Here is a 19,205-nt window from a genome sequence, read left to right as displayed (position 1 = left end):
CATTTTCCTGTCAGGACAAATTATTTTATTTCAAGGTTTGCTTGATCATACTAAAAGGCACAACAAGGCATTTCATGTTTGTTTTCCATATGTTTTGGGGAAGAGTATTGTCTTTAGTCTGCAAGGGAGTTCCAGAATTTCTTTATACATTTACTTTTTTCCCCACAAATATAGAATTATAGAACTATTGAATATTAGGGCTTGATGGGATTTTGAAATCATCAAAGCTGGTAATTTTCTTTTCTTTCCTTTTTTGACAATATTTTAATTTTTTAATGAACATTTTTATCCAGCTTTATTGAATTACAATTGAAAAAGATTGTATATCTTTAAGATAAATGGAATGATTTAATTCATGTACATATTGTGAAATGATTACCACACCAAGCTAATTAACACATCCACACTCTCACATCATCTCACACCATTGTGTGTGTGTGGCGACAACAATTAAAGCCTACTCTCTTAGCAACTTTCAAGTATCCAGTATATAAAATTGTTTTTCAACAAGACATTTTAATTTTTTGCTTCATTTAAAAAAATAGCACAGTAAACCAGTTTTGATTCCTAAGAATCAAACTCTTATTTGTACTCTTATTTTTAATTCACTGAGTTTTATCAAAATCAATTATTTTATGTTAATGATTTCTTGTCTACATCATAATTTACTTCCTTAAAAAATAAAAATTGTATATATTTAAGGTGTACAGCATATTTCAGTATACAGATATGTATATAGATGAGAGCACCTGAAAGCTAGTTTCTTAGCAAGCTTCCAGTATACAATATCGGAGAAGGCAATGGCACTCCACTCCAGTACTCTTGCCTGGAAAATCCCATGGATGGAAGAGCCTGGTAGGCTGCAGTCCATGGGGTCACTAAGAGTCGGACACGACTGAGCGGCTTGACTTTTCACTTTTCACTTTCATGCATTGGAGAAGGAAATGGCAACCCACTCCAGTGTTCTTGCCTGGAGAATCCCAGGGACGGGGGAGCCTGGTGGGCTGCTGTCTCAGGGGTTGCAGAGTCGGACACGACTGAAGCGACTTAGCAGCAGCAGCAGTATACAATATAGTATTATCAACTATAGTCACCATAGTGTACATTAGATCCTGAGAACTTATTCATCTTATAACTGAAAGTTTAGTGTCCGGCTAGCTCAGTCTGTAGAGGGTGAGATTCTTAATCTCTTATAACTGAAAGTGTGTGCCCTTTGACCACTATTTCCCCCTACACAGGAATCTTAGAGGAATCTTAGTATTCCTAGGAGATGATTTGAAGGTCATCCTTATGGCCATGCAGGATGGGTAGGAAGGGTGAATCTCCACAGTCACACCTAAAGGCATTGCTTCCATCCACTTTGTATTTTGCAGTTCCTGATAAGAATTAATCTTATTTTGCACATTTCCTCATTTTACAGATGAAGAAACTGAACCACTTCAAGATGCACTGATATGTCCAGGGACACATAGCAGGTTAATAGGAAACCAAATAAGCCATAGGTTTCCAGGTGCCCAACAGACCACATTCTTTACCATGCAGCCATGGAAACGTTCAAACAGATTAAAGTAAAAACAAACAAACTTGCAAACGACAACAACCAGAAAACCCCTGAATATCACTAGGAAATACCAACACATTTTTCCTAAATAGAACTTCCTCCACTTGATAAAAACAGTAAAGACTAAACCAAGGGAACTAGAATTTAGAAGTTAAATAAGATACCAGATATTGGGCCTTTAGATTGTTTTGTAAAAACTTCAGCTCCTTAATCAAATCTAACTACCTTATCTATATAAAAATGAATACTTGATTTTTAAAAGAAGAATCCCAAGGCCAAATAATTCACATGTGTCAGGCACTATGGGATTCAGGGACGAAAAATTCCCTACAGCTTTAAAGCAAGTATTATAATTTGAAGTTTCCTGACAGTTTTTGAAGGAAAATACTAACCTTTCTTTTCTGGGCCAGATGCCAAGTTAGGTAATTAGCCTTTGCCCACTTTCTTTCCTCAAGCTGTTTTAATTAGATAAGAATTCTGCCTTCATTTCCGTTCATAAATTGAATTGTGATGTTGCCACATAACTTTCAACGACTATTAATGCCCTTGTTTGCTGAACACCTTTCAACGACTGTTAATGCCTTCATTTGCTGAACGGCTTTTCTCTTCAGAAAATGGAAAGGTTTTGCCATAAGTACTTGGCCCTTTTCAAGGTACACAGTGCTTTCCAAGGGTTCAGTTCGGTTCACTTCAGTCCGTCAGTCGTGTCCGACTCTTTGTGACCCCATAAATCGCAGCACGCCAGGCCTCCCTGTCCATCACCAACTCCCGGAGTTCACTCAGACTCACGTCCATTGAGTCAGTGATGCCATCCAGCCATCTCATACTCTGTCATCCCCTTCTCCTCCTGCCCCCAATCCCTCCCAGCATCAGAGTCTTTTCCAATGAGTCAACTCTTCGCACGAGGTGGCCAAAGTCCTGGAGTTTCAGCTTTAGCATCATTCTTTCCAAAGAAATCCCAGGGCTGATCTCCTTCAGAATGGACTGGTTGGATCTCCTTGCAGTCCAAGGGACTCTCAAGAGTCTTCTCCAACAACACGGTTCAAAAGCATCAATTCTTTGGCACTCAGCTTTCTTCACAGTCCAACCCTCACATCCATACATGACCACTTTGGAAAAACCATAGCCTTGACTAGATGGACCTTTGTTGGCAAAGTAACGTCTCTGCTTTTGAATATGCTATGTAGGTTGGTCATAACTTTCCTTCCAAGGAGTAAGCGTCTTTTAATTTCATGGCTGCAATCTCCATCTGCCATGATTTTGGAGTCCCCCAAAATAAAGTCTGACACTATTTCCACTGTTTCCCCATCTATTTCCCATGAAGTGATGGGACCAGATGCCATGATCTTAGTTTTATGAATGTGGAGCTTTAAGCCAACTTTTTCACTCTCTTCTTTCACTTTCATCAAGAGGCTTTTTAGTTCCTCTTCACTTTCTGCCATAAGGGTGGTGTCATCGGCATATCTGAGGTTATTGATATTTCTTCTGGCAATCTTGATTCCAGCTTGTGCTTCTTCCAGCCCAGCATTTCTCATGATATACTCTGCATATGTGATCCACACAGTCAAAGGCTTTGGCATAGTCAATAATTCCAAGGGTTAGGTAATACTAGATCCCTCAGCTTCAGTTCTGCTCCAGAGACACAGAGAGGAATCAATAAGCCATACCTCCCCTGCCAGTCCTGGTATGTCTGAGAGATTAAGGGGAATGCTTTAATAAATTGCTCAGGAAACAGGGTTAACTAGAGTGAAGTTATGCAGTCAATTCCACACTCCACACGCTCTCCCCTCCTCCTTGAAAAACTGCCCAAAGAAACAGTGAATCCATAGATTCACAGAAGACATGTAATCCATTAACCTCATATCTTTCTACAACATGACTTTTCCACAGCAGCAGAACAGCAGTGCACATTTAAGCAGGGCCTTGTACTCAGAAAGAATAGGGTTCTAGTACCAACAACCCTAGAACAGCAAGGTTATTTTAGGCAAGTTACTCAATTTCACAAAGCCTCTTTCCTCAGGCTTACATATTTTTTCACTTAAAATATCTTGGAATTGACCCATATTAACACATGTGATTTCACATTATTATTTTTTAAAATAGCTACACAGTATTTCATTATATAGCTGGACCATGATTTAACTGTTAATGGACATTTAGGCTGCGTTTAGTCTCTTGTTCTGGTAGGCAATGATGCAGTGCGGATGGGCCATCACACACATAGGAATATATCTCTGTAAGATACACTTTATAAGTGGAAATTTTGGGGAAAAACATATTTGTATTTGAAAGTTGGATGGATAGTGCCAAATTGTTCTGCACTGTGGCTGTCCCGTTATATCCCGGCCTGTCAGTGACGTTTCCTCATGGAAATCTTTATGAAATTGTTGGGTGAAAATAGCATATCATGCTGGTTTTATGTTCTCTTGTCACCACTAAGGGTGAGCATTCTTTCATGTTTTAAAGAACCTTTCTGTAACTGCTCAGTCTTGTGCATTTTCTCTTGGGTGTTGGCTTTCCTCCTACTAGAATGTAAGAACTGCTTGCTGCTGCTGCTGCTAAGTCACTTTAGTCGTGTCCGACTCTGTGCGACCCCATAGACGGCAGCCAACCAGGCTCCCCTGTCCCTGGGATTCTCCAGGCAAGAACACTGGAGTGGGTTGCCATTTCCTTCTCCAATGCATGAAAGTGAAAAGTGAAAGTCAAATTGCTGAGTTGTGTCTGACTCTTTGCGACCCCATGGACTGCAACCTACCAGGCTCCTCCACCCATGGGATTTTCCAGGCAACAGTACTGGAGTGGGGTGCCATTGCCTTCTCCGAAGAACTGCTTATATACACGAAAATAGTCTTTTGTCTGTGTATGAATTGCAAATATAGATATGTCTATGATTTTTTTTAAATATCATATTTAGAAAGGTCTTTCTCACTCTGAAATTAAAAATTAAAATCTCCCAACTTCCTTTTGAATATTTTGGTTGTTCAAAAGTCACTTATTAAATAATACACTAATCTCCAATTGAATTTATCATAGCCTAAATTTCTGTACATCTTTTAATATATGCTTGGACTTACTACACTGTCTTGCTGATTTTTTGGTCTTTTCTTATGCAAAAAAATACTGTTTTAACAATTAGACTATTAAAATCTAATATCTGATAGACTTGCTGTTCTTTAGTTGCTAAGTTGTGTCCGACTCTTTGTGACCCCATGGGCTGTAGTCTGCCAGGCTCCTCTGTCCATGGAATTTCTCTGGCAATAATACTGGTGTGGGTTGCCATTTCCTTCTCCAGGGGATCTTCTCTACCCAGGGACTGAACCTTCATCTTCTGCTTTGCAGGTGGATTCTTTACTACTGAGCCACCTGGGAAATCATCTAAGTGTATATATCTTCTAATTTTTTCAAGAATGTTCTTAGCTAATCTTGCTTATTTACGTTCTCATATGAAGAATCCATTTATCTAGTCCCTCCCCTTACAACAAAATTAAATCATTTTTTGGTGAACGGCGTGCCTTAAGTTTATAAATTTTAAAGGAAGACTATATATTTATGATGTTGAAATTTTTATTCAAGAATATGGTAAGTCTTTCCATTTAACTAGTTTTGTATCCCTCAGTAGAAGATGTGATAAAATGGAGCTAATAGGAAGAGGGATAATAATGGTACTGACTTCAAGAAGTTATTTTAAGGATTAAATGAAGATAATATACAGTGCCTCGTCCTTTGTGTGCTCAGAAAATACAGTATATGACAAATGTACACTCTACTGCCATATCCTGGAGTAAGTGTGACTAAACTATTAAGATAAATTAGTCTCTCCAATCACCTGAAATTTCCATTATTATGACTCATACTTGTCTATACTCTGGAATAGAAATAATTTCCCTGTCTTTGCACTCTTTCCTCTGTCCTACTCACCTCTGTGGCAGGTTTTTCAAGGTGACTAGAAGTCCCACTTGGACACCTGGCTTATCCAAGAAGGTATCAGCACCCAGACAGAGGTGACTGAACAGGACATGCCTTTCACATCTCTCTTCGCAACTGTGTACAGTATGAAGAAAATATTGCCAAATACTATATAGATTCTATTTCTCTTTGGAAGGTAAAGAATCTCCCTCCACAAGATAGTCGAGGATTTGATTAGGGTTGCTCAGCTGTCAATCAAATGGAGAGCCTCTCTTATCATCTTCTGATACTTGGTGCCCGATATCCACGTGTTTTATACCCCTTTGTGGCAGACTCCTTGTATGCTTGGTACTGAGCTTAATGTTTTATTTGTCTTATCATGTTTAATCTTCACAAGTGGGTATCATTATCCCATTTTCCAGATAAATTAGCAGAATCAAGTTTACAAATATAGAAACTGACAAAACTGGTACAGTCCTAAAGATTTGCTTGTCGCCAAAGTCTGTGCTCTTAACCACAATGCTTAATTTAGCAGATTTTGAACAAGTTAAACAAAATCAAGTGTAAAATAAACTGAGATACGATTTGACTGCATGTCTGAGCGTGCCTCTTCATCTGGAACGGAAACACTGTCATGCTACTGTAGGTTTTCTTTTTGTTAATAAAATCATACCTCAGCTTGGGGATATAGTTCCTGGCCCTTCTTGAAAATCAACCCGAAAAAGTCCTGGGGAAAATTAATGATCTTTTCAGCTGCCTTTGCTTTCAGGGAACACGATTTACATTTACATGTGATCTGACTGTATCATAGCAGCAATATCAGGGAGGAATCTATTCAATTATTTGTCTTCCCTTTTAAATGCCTTTGTTTGGAAGGAAACTCATTTGTGTCACACCTCCAATTGGCCTTTCCCAGGTAACCTAACTTTCAAGAAATATTTCAGCACATAAAAAGATGATCCAGTGAATTGCTTATTCCCAAGGGGGAAAAAGCATGTGGCCAGTGAATCAGGGGAAATTGACTGCCCAGGGAAGAGCACACTCAAGGCATTCAGCATGAGTCACAGGACACAGGACTGTCCCATGATCACAAAAGGTGAATGAACAAAGCTAGAGTTCCTTTTATAGTTTCCATTGATGTGATCAGCGTGGGCTTGTTTCTACAGCAGGCTGGTGAGGCTTGTCATGGTAAAGAATGAGAGATCATCACTAAAGCATCCAGAAGGCTGCTCTGTCAGAGAGGAAGAGAGTAGACTACTTCCAGGAGTGGAGACCTGGAGCCAGGGACCACCAATGGGTGAGAAAGTCAGCATGGATGAAGTCCCACATGAGGACAGGCATGGAGTCTGGGAGCAGTGGGCAAGGAGATCCACGTGGTCACAGCACTGGCAGGAGATGCTGGCTGGACTAGGTGGCAGAGGACCTCAGTCCTAGAGGAACTGGGGGGATAAAGTCTAGGACGTGGTCTAGGAGAAACTGAAGTATTTGGCATTTTAGCAAGGCAGGTTCTCAGGTGAAATTAATACTAACTGGGGCATAAAGGAAAAGACTCTTCCTAGGAGCTGTATGTGTGTTTTCAGGAGGTCCTCTGCTTGGCACATAGGAGCCATTCAACTAAGTATTTGTGGTGTGAATATATGAGTCATGAGGCAGGCATCCAATTTCTGAATGTAGGACGTATGGTGCCAGCAGGTCTGTCAGTGGAGTTGACCTGATGTTGAGTCACCTGTATACTAAGAACGTGGTTATCCCAGAGCCTAGGTGGGGCTGAGCCTTCAGGGGGTGGTCAAGGGTCCAGTGGGGAAATTAGGAGAATAAGGAGTAGGCAGGCAGTTCCACACTTATTCTTTGGCAGCTTTACATTGTTATCAGGTCTTCATTTTTGATCAAATATACTGTCTTAGCCTGCTAGGGATGTGATAACAAAAATGCCAAAGAATGGTGGCTTATAAACAACAGAAATTTATTTCTCATAGTCCCAGAGACAGGGAAGTCCAAGCTTAAGGTGCTGGCAGATTTGGTGTCTGATGAGGACTCTCTTGCTGGTTTAGAAATGACCACTGTGCCCTCATGTGGGGGAGGGGACAAGGGAGCTCTCTGGGGCCTCTTTTATAAGGGCTGTAATCTCATCCATGAGGGCTCTCTCCTCAAGACCTAATCACTTCCAAATGTGCTGCCTCCAATTACCAACACATTACAGATTAGATTTCAATATTTGAATGTGTGTGGGGGGAGCACAAACATTCGATCCACAGCATATGTTGAAATGGTCTACAATTTTGATCAAAGCCATTGAAAAATGTTGCCCATTTCCTCAGTTTCCATGAAGCCAAGATGGTGGACTCTTTTTAAGTAAGTCATATGCCCCAAATGTTCAGGGTTCATAATATTTGGAGTTAATTGCTTGTTATGTGACTGTCACTGGGATAGGTCCACTATACAGAGGAGCTCTACTCCTCTACCTGATACCTTAAGGTAGATGGTCTTGTATCCATTTTACAGCTGTGAAACCTGAGGATTAAATTCCATGTTACACCCAAGGAAGGCTACATAGACAAGAAATATTGGAACAGGACTGTCAGGCTCAGAACCCCTCATCCCTCCTCAAACCTCTTTGACATGGTCCTCTCCTTAAACCAGTGCTGCTTAAGCTTTCATATGCAGATGGGTTACTGGGTTTAAAATTCAGATTCTGAGATGGAGACCAAGACTTTGCTTTTCTCACAAGCTCCCCAGTGTTACTGATGCTCTTGGTCTCTGAATCACACAGTGAGTAGCAAAGGTCTAGGGCAGGGATGGCCGGATAGTAAATAGCTTTGGTTCTGTGGCTCATATGGTCTCCACCATATCTGTGCAGCTCTGCGAGCATACTGTGAAAGCAGCCATTGATAATACATAAAGAAATGATTGCAGCTGCGGTCCAATAACCTTTATTTATGAAGACTGACACTTGAATTTCACATAATTTTCATATGTCACAAAGTACTATTTTTCCTTTGATTTGCTTTCAACCATTTAAAAATGTGAAAAGCATCATCAGCTCATAGGCCATTGTTTCCTGTCTCCCAGTCAGTCTAGAACTGTAATGATCTTACTCTGATGGAGGTGAAGAACTTACCAAGGAGGATGGCTGGGAGTCTGAGGTTTTCAGAGATGGATAGCATCCACAAGAGTTGGCAGATGGGTGGCTGAGATGGGAGAGCAAAGGCCTTGGAGTCAGATCCACCTCCGTCACAGGCCTCATCACTTTCAGTGAAAAGCCTTTAGATCTTAGTGTCTTAGTCTCCTCATGTGTAAAGTAGACTAAAAAGAGTCAGTTATTGTGAAGACACAAAGAAATGAACTACAGAAAGCTTTTTTTGATATCCCAGCAGAGATGAATTAAAATGTTAGAATTCCAATGCTAGCATCCATGGCTGAAACAGGATGTGAAGACAAGAACCTACCAGAATCTGATTAGACCTCAGAGCTGATCAGCTCAGATTACATGAGCGAGAATTTGCTGATCACACTATGGGTGTAAAGTGAAGTGAACATGGTTATCCCAGAGCCTAGGGTGGGATAGTTGTTCAGTCGTGTCCGACTCCTTGAAACCCAATGGACTATATAGTCTGTGGAATTCTCCAAGCCAGAACACTGGAGTGGGTAGCCTTTCCCTTCAGGGGATCTTCCCAACCCAGGGATTGAACCCAGGTCTCCTGCATTGCAGGCGGATTTTTTACCAGCTGAGCCATAAGGGAAGCCCAAGAATACTGGAGTAGGTAGCCTATTCCTTCTCCAATGGATTTTCCTGGATTCCCAGGAATCGAACCAGGTCTCCTGCATTGCAGGCGGATTCTTTACCAACTGAGTTATCAGGGAAGCACATGGGTATAAATGACCATCCAATTTTGAGGAAAGCACATTGAGGTAGTGAGAACTAAATACGGTTATATAAAGTGGGGGTGAGGTCAATGCAGGGCCTCTATGGAGATGTCTATTTAGGACAGGCAAGGGAAGCTCTCAGGGCCTCCCTGGTGGCTCAGATGGTAAAGAATCTGCCTGCAATGCAGACCCAGGTTCTATCTCTAGGTCTGGAAGATCGCCTGGAGAAAGGAATGGCTACTCACTGCAGTATTCTTGCCTGGAGAATTCATGGACAGAGGGCCCTAGTGGACTACCATTCATGGGGACGCAAAAGAGACACAACTGAGTGACAAACACACACAGGGAAACCCTCAAGAGAACTGCTGGCATGGCAGGTATTAATTTAATAATAACAGTTAATAACTGATATAGCACTTACCATGTGCTCGATAAAGTTCTAGTGTTTTGGTATTAATAGTAACAATTAATAGCTGGCAGCACTGACCTTGTGGTTGGTAATATTCTAGTGTTTTATAAGCAGTAGCTATTTAATCTTCATAAATCACTTAATAAAGTAGGCACTATTATTATCCTCATTTCACATACAAAAACTTATGCAAAGAGAGGGTAAGTAACATGCCCAAGGCCACCCTTTTTTTAAGTGGCAGCTCAGGTTGGTTCCAGCATCCTTGCTATTCATCACCGCCCAGGAAGTGTTCACTCCAGGAGCTCAAGGGTCTCTGAGTGGTATTAGCTGGGCAGAGCATGGAGATGTGGGGGGTGGGGGATCTCTTCCAGGAAGCCAATGGGGTCCTAGACTTTTACAATTCTTTTATGCCTTGGGGGTATGACAGCAAATCTGATTCATGTGGCAATGGAAACCCTCTTTTTGTCTTTGTATTTCACATTTACTAACCACTGAAGCCAGAGTTCTGTTTTAGTCATACAGTGTACAGTTAGGGTTCAGGCTATTCTATATATTGATGTAGATCTCATTTTCAGAAGTGTGTGGGGGCGGCACACACATTTTTGCCTCTTTTCTCTATGGGTGACAACCCTAGATTCCCGTGTAGACTGTGCACAGGCAACATGAAACAGAAAGAAACCCATTGTGGATCAGAAGGAAATGTCATTTGAAGCAGGTCTTCCGAAATGAGTGCCTCTGATTACTTGGATCCTATGAGTCTATAGAAAACTATGGGTGATTCCCCATATCATGACTACTGCTTTTCCCATAAGTTACATTCTAACAATTAAGCAGATCTTTTTATATTCAATTTGGAAAAGGAATTTTTAGTAAGGGTATTCCCAACTCTATATATCTCAGAGAATTTGTCCTGGAAAATTATATCCCTCTGTGAGCCCATATTTGGTAGCTTCCTCAACAGTGAGATCAGATTTCCTGGATATTCCAGGATTGCCATTACCAGTTTTGTTTTTTGATTTGTGATAAGAACGCTGAGCCTGAAAATATTATGTTATCTTTTCTTTTTTTCTGTTTTACATTGCCTGGAAAATCCCATGGATGGAGGAGCCTGGTAAGCTGTAGTCCATGGGGTCTCGAAGAGTCGGACATGACTGAGCGACTTCACTTTCACTTTTCACTTTCATGCATTGGAGAAGGAAATGGTGACCCACTCCAGTGTTCTTGCCTGGAGAATCCCAGGGACGGGGGAGCCTGGTGGGCTGCTGTCTATGGGGTCGCACAGAGTCGGACACAACTGACGCGACTTAGCAGCAGCAGCAGCAGCAGCAGCAGCAATATTATTAAAGTCGTAAGAATTAAGCTAAGAATTTCCATTAGGTGTAGCCCAGTACATCCTCAGGTTGTATGACTTAGTCTATTCTGTACCAATCTTTATCTTTTAGGGAGATTATTACCTTTTCTTAAGGATAAAGAACTGAATCTCTTTATGGTTATAAAAAACTGTATTCATAAGCTTTGACCATGAACTTGTGTCAGCTTTCCCAGCTAAACAGAATGTTTTCAAGTTCTCTAAATTCTCTATGAAATCACTCAGGTGATTGTATACAGGGGACTGTATATCTCTGCATTATAGAGTAATGGGTAAGTCTTGACTTCTAGCCCAGTACATAATTTATATTTTATTCATAGAAAATACTATATAATGATATTATTTTTACTATTATAATGATAATCATGAATGTAAGGACTTCACACACAACTGGCACTTGTGATGCCAGATTGACTAACAGTTTTCTTTTTTAGTGATTTAATACCTAAATTTAATACCTAATTTAAATTAATTAATTTAGTGATTTAATACCCAGAGATTTTTATGCCCACTAAGGTGTCACTTAAATAAAAATAAAGGGATTATTTAAAAAAAATACCTAGAGATATTTTAATAGAATCTGTCAGTTTTATAAGAAATATCCTCATAGTGGATAAAAGGTAACACTTACATCATTTCTATGAAATACACAGCCAAGAAAATAATTGAAAGAGTTATTTAGTTAAATGAGAGTCACAAAAACAGTCCTGAGTTGCTTTAAACATGCTTTGCAGCAATTTCTTAATATGTTTTGAGAGTGCAGAACACCAGGAATTCCTAGCCTTAGTCTGGCATCACTCATAGACATCATATAATCTTTGGTAAATGACTGGGGACCCATCCTTATGGCAGTAAAATGTTGATTTTGTGTTCCAGACAGATATTGTTCATAATTCAACCTCAAAATGCTCTGTTAACTAATATTTGCTTACACGAGACTAGAAAAACCACAGGGAAAACGTTGCTAAAATACATTTTCTAAAAATTTTTTAATCTGAAAAGAAATTTTTAGGCAAATGACTTTTACAAGTGTTTGGACATTCAGTAAAAAGGAAACCTGACCAACATCATAGTTTGGAGAATACAAAGTAATTTAGGCTATTTTAAGCTTTGGTTCACTTTGGTTGCTAAGTTGCTTCAGTTGTGTCCAACTCTTTGCGATCCCATGGATGTAGCCTGCCAGGCTCCTCTGTCCATGGGATTCTCTGGGCAAGAATACTGGAGTGGGTTGGCAGGCCCTTCTCCATCACTTTGGTTAGATGAGGAATTTATTAATGGTATCCCACTCCAGTGTTATTGCCCGAAGAATCCCGAGGACAGAGGAAGCTAACAGGCTACAGGCCATGGGGTTGCAAAAGAGTCGGCCACGACTGAGCATCTGAGTACAGCATAGCACAGGAGACACTGAGATACGTGTAACTTACAAAAATCTACACTGAGCAATTCAGGACTGTATATAGTTAAGTACTATTAATATTTTGTGCTTCCAGTGATCAAATGTTATCCAATTCAAAGGAGGATACACTAACAAGGCTGAAATGACCTTCTCATCAGGATCAGGTCTTAAATGACAGGGTCAATGTCAGATAGGTTCTGGAGAAGTGCAAGGCCCTTCCATGAGAGGGAAGTTCTATGTATCAAGTCAATGAAGTGAGAAATGAGTGCAGAAAATTAATGTGAGAGTGAAAAAAACTTGCCTGATTTGAGTAGAAAAAAACTGGACTCAATAAGGGCCACTTCAAGTCACCATAGGACCTCAGCTTTGTTTAGGGGAGGGAAAAAGGAATCTGAGAAAACCTGAAGCAGGGAAGAGCTATAATGAAAATGGTATTTAAAAAAGATTGACATGGCAGTGGCACATCTCGTTAAAGACTGGGAGGTAGTCCTTTGGGTAGAAGCTCCTTCTATTTTTATATACCATAGTGTCTTAATTTGGGAAATTAGCTATTTCAACAACCAGTGAATCCTTTACCTTCACATTCATTTAGACAGTTTATCCAATAATTTAAATTTATTTAATGCAATGTTGTTTCAATATCAGAATATTCCATACATCTGTGCTACTTTGTACTGTCTTTTGGATCAAGAGTAAGTACAAATACATAAATGGGTACTCTGTTGGGAATGGAATTGTGTTGGTAGAGAGGGTGGATATGCTGTTTGCCCTCAGAAATCTTGCCCATTGAGAGAGATTGGCTGTAAGCAAATCATGTTAGAAATAACTAGTTACAATGGTGGTAAGTACTGAGAAGGGCAGGGTAACACGGGGAAGTCTAACAGAATTCCAACGCAGATTTATGGCCTGAGGACTTGGGGAAAGTCTCTTGGGGGAAGTCACATTCAAAATGAGATCTGATTGGAGTGAGGAAGGGAGAGTGGGAGTTGAAGTGTGTTCTAAATTGTAAGAAGAGGAAACTACATTTGTGGGGACCCTGGGGTGAAACAGAGTCCAGAGCATTCAAGGAACTGAAAGAGGGCCAGCTGGACCCGAGTGGTAGGGCAGAGCCTGGGCAGAATGGAGAGAAACTGGGAGAGAACCGAGGGCACCAGGCCTTGAAAACCACAAGAAGGGTTTTCAGGCCATCGCTAGTCTCCCTCAACATGTGCCCCTCCCCTACCCTCCCAGGAGACACAGTGAATTCAACATCCACATTTCACATCAATTTTGCAAGTAAGTTGCAGCTGAACATGGCCACACCTTGAACTTAAAGTCAACTAGGGAACAGCCAACTCATTGGAAAAGACCCTGATGCTGGGAAAGATAAAGGAGAAGAGGGCAGCAGAGGATGAAATGGTTGGATGGCATCACCAATTCAATGGACATGAACTTGGGCGAACTCTGGGAAATGGTGAGGGACAAGGTTGCAAAGAATCCAACATGACTTAGTGACTGAACCACAAAGGGACTTCCCTGGTGGTCCAGTGGTTAAGAATCTGCCTTACAATGCAGGGGACATGGGTTCAATCCCTGGTCTGGGAACTAAGATCCCACATTCTGGGGAGCAACTAAGCCGGTGCCCCACAAGTGCTGAGCCCATGGGCCACAACTAGAGAGTCCGTGGAACCCAATGAATGATTCCACATGACGCAGAGAAGATTGCACATGCTACAATTAAAACCTGATGCAACCAAATAAATAGATATTAAAAAAATAAAGTCTATTATCTGACAATGCTTCATCTGTTATCCTAAATCCTGAAATCCTCTCAGTGGTCATGGCCACTTATTCCTCCATCACCCGCTGAGGTGCTGTTGGGCCTCTGAGCACCTTCCACTCCTGTCACTGTTCCTAACTGTTGCTCACTCACTAGGTTCTTCTCCCACTTCACATATCTTCCCCCAGTACAGAGGTCAGGGGCAATCACTTTCAACCAAACTCTTCTTAGTACCCGATCTCTGTCTTTTTGCTTGACCTTCTATGATTCCCACATTCCCACCCCTCACTCCAGAGTAAAGATCAGCCCTCTTTCCCTGCTTCTCTCTTGAACTTCACTGGGAAACCAAGGTCACAATTAATGAGATTTAGCGGACTGTCTGAATGTGAGAGTGAGAAAAAAGAGTCCAGAAGACCCCTGGGCTCCTGGTATGGGTGACTTATGGATGAGTAGCCAATCAAAGAAATGGGAAGTAAATGTGACAGGAACATAGGCTTGGGGTTAGGAGGATAAAGTGTGAAAGCAGCTGCGGGCGTGTTTAATCGCTCAGTTGTGTCCAACTCTTTGGGACCCTATGGACTGTACCTGCCAGTCTCCTCTGTCTATGGGACTTTTCAGGCAAGAATATTGGAGTAGGTTGCCATTCCTTCTCCAGGGGATCTCTCCCACCCAGGGATCAAACTTGCATCTCCTGCATTGGCAGGTGGATTCTTTGCCACTGAGCCACCTGGGAAGCCCCTTGAAAATGGTTAGAATGAGGAATGAAAGAAGCAATACACCAAAAATGGTTGTCAAGTGACATGAGGTCAAGTACAAACATGAATGAGTAGTCAACTTACCTGGACATGACCCCAGGGTCCAAGGTCCAGGATCCAGAGAATGGGGGATGCCTGTAGTCTATCCTTCTACTTTCTTCACTGTAAGTGCAGGCAGAGCAAACAATTTCTTGTGATAGTCAATCATCTGGAGTGTGGACCCAGTCACTGGTTTTATTTTTTTTTTCTCTCCCCACTCTGCTATACACATGCTCTACTTTACCAGGACGCTAGCTTTCCCAGTTAGCCAGAAGCTAACCTCAACCTGCGGTTGTTGGGCTTTTCCCTATCACAGCGAGAGCATCCATTGACAAATTAGAAAATCAAGCTGTATCCCTTCTTCCACTCACTCTGGGCTTCCGTTCCTCATACCCCCAGTTGTAATGTTATCAAAGGGAAATGGAACTGCCCATGCCCCTAGCATCTTGTTGCCATCTCTCCCTAACCAGGCCACGGGCTATCTACTAAATTCCCATCTTGAGGATGAATGAGCATTTGGAATATAATTTAAAATATTTAAAAATCACTTTACTCTTTTCTTTTTTACTAGAGAAATGCATTAGAAAAGCAATATATTTGTCTAATGACTACACAGTTACTTTACCACTGTACAGCCATAACAGTATGCGGTAGAGTGATGTGTATTAAAAAGGCTATGTTTTTAGCAGAGAGTGTTTAATCCAGGGCCTTGCAGATTAGTTTTTCTCTCCATTTGGACTTGAGGTCTCTGTTGCAACCTCATTCCGCCGATCATTGGTCAGGCCAAGAAGCATCCTATCTTGGGACAGAAAGAATAACCCAGAATGCTGGAACCAGCTGGGTCCTAATGATCAGTACAAGTTCTACTCTGTGAATCTGAAAGTGAAAGTTACTCAGTCATGTCCAACTCTTTGTGACCCCATGGAATTTTCCAGGCCAGAATACTGGAGTGGGTGGCCTTTCCCTTCTCCAAGGGATCTTCCCAACCCAGGATTCAAACCCAGGTCTCCCACGATACAGTCAGATTCTTTACCAACTGAGCCAGAAGGGATGCCCAAGAATACTGGAGTGGGTAGCCTTTCTCTTCTCCAGGGGATCTGTGAATGTAGATTAAGGAAACCAAAGAAAGAAGGTCCAGACTTCCAAATGAAATGTTTCATTATAAGCTGCTTAGAATGAAGGTCTTCCAGAAGCCATCTGCACAATTTTCCACTTAACCAGGAAATATTTCCCCTCTAATGTAAAAAATCATGTTGGTATGTTGGGGTTTACACTAATTAATAAATAGTCTGAAACCTGAAAAAAAGTTGTTTTTATAGGAGAAATATTTTAGGTTTCAAACAGCCAAATATATGTATGCAAAGCTTTGGAACACACATAGATGCTATGATTTCAGCTTTCCAAAATATGTATTCTAAAATAGAAATATACATAAATATACACATAAATAAAAAACACATAAATATACATTTACCTATATATATTATGTCATATATATATGTGTGTTATATATTCTAATATGTATATATATTGCATATATATGTGTGTGTTCTCAGTTATGTCTGACTGTGACCCTTTGTACTGAAGCCTGTCAGCCTCCTCTGTCCATGGGATTTCCCAGGCAAGAATACTGGAGTGGGTTGCCATTTCCTCCTGCAGGGGATCTTCCTGACCCAGGGATGGAACCCACATCTCCTATGTCTCCTGCATTGCAGGTGGAGTCTTACTGCTGAGCCATTGGGGAGGCCATAAACATATATATTTGTATACAAACAAAAAGACTGGATAGGAACATCAGAAAAGAAAGACTGTTAATGTGCAAAGTGGTGAAAACAATATCCTTCTTAGTGTTGTTATATTATTTATACAATTAAAAAATAGCCATAGTAATAGATACTTGCAAAAAAATTTCATCTCCTTTCTAAAGGTGACCCCACTCCATACCCATGATATATTTTTCTATGTTCTCATAGCATCTTACATATATACACTAATATATTAAGAATAGTCTTATTGTAACATAATTACTTGTTTATATGCCTATTTTTCCAATAAACTATGAGTTAGTTACAGGTGAGGATAACCTCTTACTAGTCTTTGTATATTAGCTCAGATACTAGCCTGTGGCATAGAGTAGGCATTTGCATTGTGTAAATTACTGAATGAATGAAAAATGAAAAATAGGTAAATTTCTTCATGTGGTGGTCCCACATTAGAGGGAGTAGGACACATGTACATTCATGTATCTAACCAGCTATGGTCAGGACACATGAATATCATCTACAATGTGTTAAACTTTGACTAAATGAGAAAATAACCTCCTGTGAGGTGGGAATATGCAAATAATTTACAAGTGAGTCTGGAGGAAGTGTGAACAAGACATTTTGGGGTTTATTCCTTAGGTATATTCCCTGACTACAGGTCTCAGACATTTTCAGTTCCTCAAGTTTTTTTTTTTTCTTCAAATCTTCCTGAAGTCTATTGAAATGGTGAAATTGTTTTCTCCCTCCAAGGTTTTAAAAGTTCTTGAAATGAACGCTTATCACTCTGATAATTAGAATTCTAATGGGAGTAGTATCAATGATAACTGTGTGAGTGGAAATGAAATAGAGATTTAGGTTAGGGGTAAAGATAGGAATAGGGCTCCATGGCCAACGTTTACAAAAGTAAATGAAGCTCAAAGAAACAAAAATGAAAATGTGGGGAACATTGGGAATGTCTGTGATAAAAAGGAATAAAATAAAAACCCTTAATTAAGCAAATAAAATATTATAATTGAGCAGCATGAATCAGTTAGTCTAGTATTTCCTACACCTGCTGGATAACAAGTATTAACAGGAGCTATGTGTTAACAATAGAGATTTCTAGATTTCTCTCCTATCAGAATCTTCTGGACAGAAACCTAGAAATTGATACTTTTAATATATGGCCCCTGACTTTGAAGCAGGCAATTTTAAAAAGTATTGAATCCATTCATTATAATATCCTGATGTGGAATTTAGAAGGTAAATTCCACAAGTCCTCACACCTATATATCAACACATATGTCTGGGCCTATGGAGGCACTGATTGATTGATTCATTTAATTATTCATTCATTCATTCTTTCAAAAGGCATAGTCATTAAATGTGAATGTCCATGATGGGAATAAGACTCTGCTCATCACTGTGGGGGAATTAAAGGAAATGGAAAACCCAGTCTCAAACTTTTCATACCACTGTTTGATGTTTCACAAATTTACAAACTTACATGGGTGTTCCGACTATATTACCTAACTACAGAATTAGGCACGTCTGGGGTGTGTGTGTGCACTTTGTTTGTTTGGTTTTGAATGCTCATGAAACAAAGAGAGTCAAGCTGAGTCACTGAGTCCCTTAAAAAAGTCCCTAATCCCTCTTCCACTTGGGAATTTTGAATCTGAAAAGTTCAGGTATTTTATGTATGATACAATCTTTCTAGAAAACCATCTGTACAAACCCCTACACTCTTCAATCTGTGCATTCAGTGTAGTGACATTAAGCCATATCCGGGAAATCTCTGGCTTTAACAGTAACTTTGGCCCTCTGATGGTTTTCCCAGTACCCCTTCACTTCTTAGGCTCCTTTTTGATTCCAATTAGTCTCTTATTTTCTGAGAGTTAAGCTTCCAAGTTGAAAATAAGTATGTTGTATTTTCTGGGATGCACACATTATACTTACAGTATTATTAGTAAATGAATATGTCTCTACCTGAAATGGATTAAGAAAAATAAGACAACAAATGGTTTATAGTTTATAGTGAGAATGTATGTTGGACATGGATTGTGTGAGGTCTTCACGTGTCTCTGGCTCCTCTCAAGAATTCATCCTGGTGGTTTAGTCCATAAGTGATGTCTCACTCTTGTGACCCCATGGACTGTAGCCCACAAGGCTTCTCTGTCCAGGGGGATTCTTCAGGCAAGAATACTGGAGTGGGTTGCCATTTCCTTCTCCATGAAAAATGAAAGTGAAAGTCAGTCATATCTGACTCTTTGTGACCCCATGGACTATACAGTCCATGGAACTCTCCAGGCCAGAATACTGGAGTGGGTATTATCCAGTATAACATAACTATCCCTTTCCTTTCTCCAGGGGATCTTCCCAACCCAGGGATGGAACCCAGATCTCCC

The sequence above is a fragment of the Bubalus kerabau genome, chromosome 9 (assembly GCF_029407905.1).
Source record: "Bubalus kerabau isolate K-KA32 ecotype Philippines breed swamp buffalo chromosome 9, PCC_UOA_SB_1v2, whole genome shotgun sequence".
Classification (NCBI taxonomy): domain Eukaryota; kingdom Metazoa; phylum Chordata; class Mammalia; order Artiodactyla; family Bovidae; genus Bubalus; species Bubalus kerabau.
This window is presented reverse-complemented; position numbering follows the sequence as displayed.